The following is a 4,107-nucleotide window of genomic DNA, read 5'->3' on the forward strand; positions in this document are numbered from 1 at the left end:
GCTTTTAGGGTGTCTCAACTATAAGCTCACTGTGGTGTGTGTAGGTCGCATGTGGATGAGCTTGGTGTGTGGAAGATTAGAGAGGAAGGAAAGGTGGTATCAAATGAATAGAGGTGGGCATTGTTGGAGATGGAAGGCAGTAGAGCGTTGATGTAAGTTGGAGAAGACTTAACCGCGGAACACATCACAGTCGACGGAATGTGAGTCAGAAAGAGCTCTTACAACACAGACAGCATTGCTACGATCTTATTGGAAGCCACGGATAGATGGATGGCGGCCATAAGCGGATGGTTTTGTCAGAATAGTAGTGTACTTGGTAGGGCTGAGCATATTGCTGATGTGGGAAACAACAACAGGGATTTCCTCAAATTTCTTGAGCTCACTGATGAGTGAAATCGAAAAGAAGATCGCCTGTAGATCTGGAATTAATTAAAATCATAATTAGTAATCATCAAGGTGGGAAAGAGATTCAAGAATGGTTGGTGTTAATCATTTTTGAGTGTTGGATACGGCGGCGAGCTGGCAGAAACGTTAGCGCGCTGGGCGAAATGCTTAGCGGTATTTCATCTGCCGTTACGTTCTGAGTTCAAATTCCACCGAGGTCGACGTTGCCTTTCCTCCTTTCGGGGTCGATAAATTAAGTACCAGTTACGCACTGGGGTCGATATAATCGACTTAATCCGTTTGTCTGTCCTTGTTTGTCCTCTCTGTGTTTAGCCTCTTGTGGGTAGTAGAGACAAAAAGAAAAATCATTTTTGAGTGTTGGGAATGAACGAAGTAGGGTCAGAGAGGTCACTCTCTTTGGAAATGGAACACCCTGCAACTTGTTCTCAATTATGAAGATGCACCTCTGCAGACAAACAGACAGTGGAAGAGTTTAGGGAATACAGACGATGCTTTTGGCTGACAAGACCTTTGTTGAAACACCGGTGTACCAGAATGCCTTGCACCAATGTATCGAGTGTGTTATGGATAGATTATCGTTTGTGCACAAAAGGGATCAGTATAATCTTGTTGAACGTTTTGAGTACCCGGATGCAAATCATCGCTGATTCAAATCTTTCTCTTCACAATGCAAATAATGTTTTGTCATGAAGGAGATTTCGCGATTTTTCACGAATTGTGTTGTAGGTCCCACACCAAAACAAGACGGTGGCTTTCTATTCTGGGTCATTATCGCCTATACCCGACCCACCCGTTTATGTCACCTCTCCTACTAATCTGAATGGCAGTCGTCATCTTATCAAGTCAATCAGGCGAGACTCTCTTCCTTTTTTTCTTATCAAACATATATAAGAATTAAATTACATTGATAAATAAAGTAACACAATAAATGAACGCCTATGGGTGGCAGCCGAAATAGCTCAGTTGGGAGAGCGTTAGACTGAAGATCTAAAGGTCCCGGGTTTCGGCATTTTTTTTTTGTTAGAAAACACTGTTTTTCTTAATGTCTGTTTTATAAAGAGAGTATTTTCACATCTAGTGAAAACCCGCTCTCTTTATCTCTACCTTTCCCTCTTTCTACCCATTTTTATCTCCCTTCTCTCTCACTCTCTCTCCCGCCCTTTCTCTCCCGCCCTTTCTCTCGCCCCTCTCTCTCCCGCCCTTTCTCTCCCGCCCTTTCTCTCGCCCCTCTCTCTCCCGCCCTTTCTCTCGCCCCTCTCTTTCCCTTTCTCTCCCACCCCTCTCACTCGCTCTTTTTCTCTCAGCCGTTTATCCATAGCTGGAGTAATATGATAGATATCCTTAAATGAGAATCGAAACTGTTATCGGCTCAGTTCAGATGGGTGACTGAAAGACTCGAGATCGCTGGTTCAATATCCAGTTTCATCATCCGGTCTCTTAAATGTTTTGCAATAATTCTTTCTGGTAAAAGAGTTTTTTTAATTACTTTTATAAGGGTTTCGATTTCAAGGGACACCACTACAAAATACCCAGTTTCCAAAGCTCTAAGCTATATTATCATTTGGACTCGGAATTGCAAATTATCGAAACACTCGTTATTTGCATAACACCCCCACTGTCTGCAATACTTATTGTTACTATTTAAAGTTTAGGTGTCAATTCTGTTTTCTACTTCACTCATTCGCACACACACACACAAACACACACACACACACAAACACACACACACACACACACACACACACACACACACAAACACAACACACACACACACACACACAACACACCACACACACCACACACATACTAGACACACCGCCGTCGCCGCCATCATCGCCATTAACAACAATAACGACAACAAAAAATATCCTCCAAGGTTTCTCTGATCATGAACCAATGTTGGGCCTCTATGTAGTCTCTCGATCTGCGAGAAACAGCAGCTAAATACCTACCTCATATCGCACACAACTCTTAAATAAATAAGGGCACATGTCAATGTTATCCGTAAATAATGCAATAAAAATACTGCAGCGTGTCACAGCCGAAATAGCTCAGTTGGGAGAGCGTTAGACTGAAGGTCTAAAGGTCCCTGGTTCGCTCCCAGGTTTAGGCATTCTTTCTGACTAAGTATCTATTTTTCTTAGTTATGGTTCACTAAAAAGTAAACTATCTTATGAAAGTTTATGAATTTAAATTATGATGTAAGATATTACCTTACGTTCATCGGATTCTGTGTCATTATTTAATTATCAGGGCGATCATGGTTTTGTGAAGTTTCTATGAGCAGAACTAGGAAGTCTCCTCTTTTGGGGGAATTCATATTTTGTCGCTTAAACTGTTCGCCTACTTCTATTTATGTAACTCCACACTGTATTGTCCTGTTCCGCTGCCAATGTTTTATCTCTTTTTCTTTATCAGGGAGCGCGAAGTGGCCTACGCAACATGGACCCAGCTCGGCCTCCATCCTGCGGACGTCCTTTACCTCTGTGGACGTCTCGATCCCCAAAACAAACGAGACACCATCCGGTGCAGCATCACCTCGGACGAATTAGAGCGCCGACTTGACCAACACCATTTGCAATGTTTCCACTCGGACTCCCAGCCTCACAGCAATTCTTGGCGCAATGTGGTACCATCGCCCTCGACTGACCCTCTGCTTCATAGCGAATTGCCTGCGCGTCGCTGTTTCCCCGAAATTTGGTCTTCAGATCTTTGAGCCTCATAAATACGGCTGCGGAGCAACTGTGGATGCTCATTGTCTTGCCATTACAGTGCTGACCGCCTTCCACGCCATGTGGCCCTTAACGAGATCATAGAGCATGGACAAAACTGTCACAGGCTTCCCTTCCCATCTCGAGCCAGCGGGGCTAGACAGAGGGGGCGGCAAAAGGCCTTATGGTATGACAGTTTTCCGGTTCCGTGGTGGCAGAGCCTTCGTCTGGGAAGCCCCATGCTGTGACACTTTCCCCAGCGGTAACTTGGTGTGTTCAGCTTCCAGCCCAGGCTTCTTTGCTCGTGAAGGTGTGAAGGGCAAATTGTCTAAGTATTAGTCGCTCTCTGACAAGTTTATGACCAAGCCTGTGGCAGTGGAGACCTCCAGCATTCTCGGCCCCTGGATTATATCCCTGTTCATCACTGTCCGCAAGAGCGAGCCCCGTGAATCTAGCACATCTCCCTTGTCATCCTCCGGAGAAACGCATTTTCCCATTTTTTAATCTGCTGGGACATGGAGGCGGTCTGACAAGCCCCCACTTTTCTTTATTTTTTTTTCAGATATTTCTCTGCTGCGAAGGTGAGGAAGGTATGATGGTTTATGTAAGGCCTTTTACCTCATTTTTAACAACTTTCTTTTATTACTCATTCTTCACATCAATAAACAAGGCCTCATCATTATGAAATAAGTACCAGTTGAGAAGTGGGGCCGATATAATCGATGTACCCTTTTCCCTGAAATTGCTGGCTTTGTACCAAAATTTGAAACCATTATTATTATGAACCCAGAATCATTTCAAAATTAAAACTTCAAAAGTTAAAACATTTCTTAAAAAAAAAAAAAGCAGATCGTACCTGGGTGGGCTTGAACCACCAACCTTTCGGTTAACAGCCGAACGCGCTAACCGATTGCGCCACAGAGACAACAGTACCTTATCTTTTGACTTGACTTCTTAAATCAATTGAGTAGTTTGGGTTTAGAGAACAAGA

General features: G+C 43.7%; 1 non-coding gene across 1 annotated transcript; it reads right to left on the reverse strand.

The window, feature by feature from the left end:
- Nucleotides 1-3,967: 3,967 nt before the first annotated feature.
- On the reverse strand, nt 3,968-4,041 carry Trnan-guu. Its single transcript has one exon. It is a non-coding gene; the product is annotated as a tRNA-Asn (tRNA).
- Between the last annotated feature and the right edge of the window lie 66 nt (nt 4,042-4,107).

The sequence above is a fragment of the Octopus sinensis genome, linkage group LG15, assembly GCF_006345805.1.
Source record: "Octopus sinensis linkage group LG15, ASM634580v1, whole genome shotgun sequence".
NCBI lineage: Eukaryota > Metazoa > Mollusca > Cephalopoda > Octopoda > Octopodidae > Octopus > Octopus sinensis.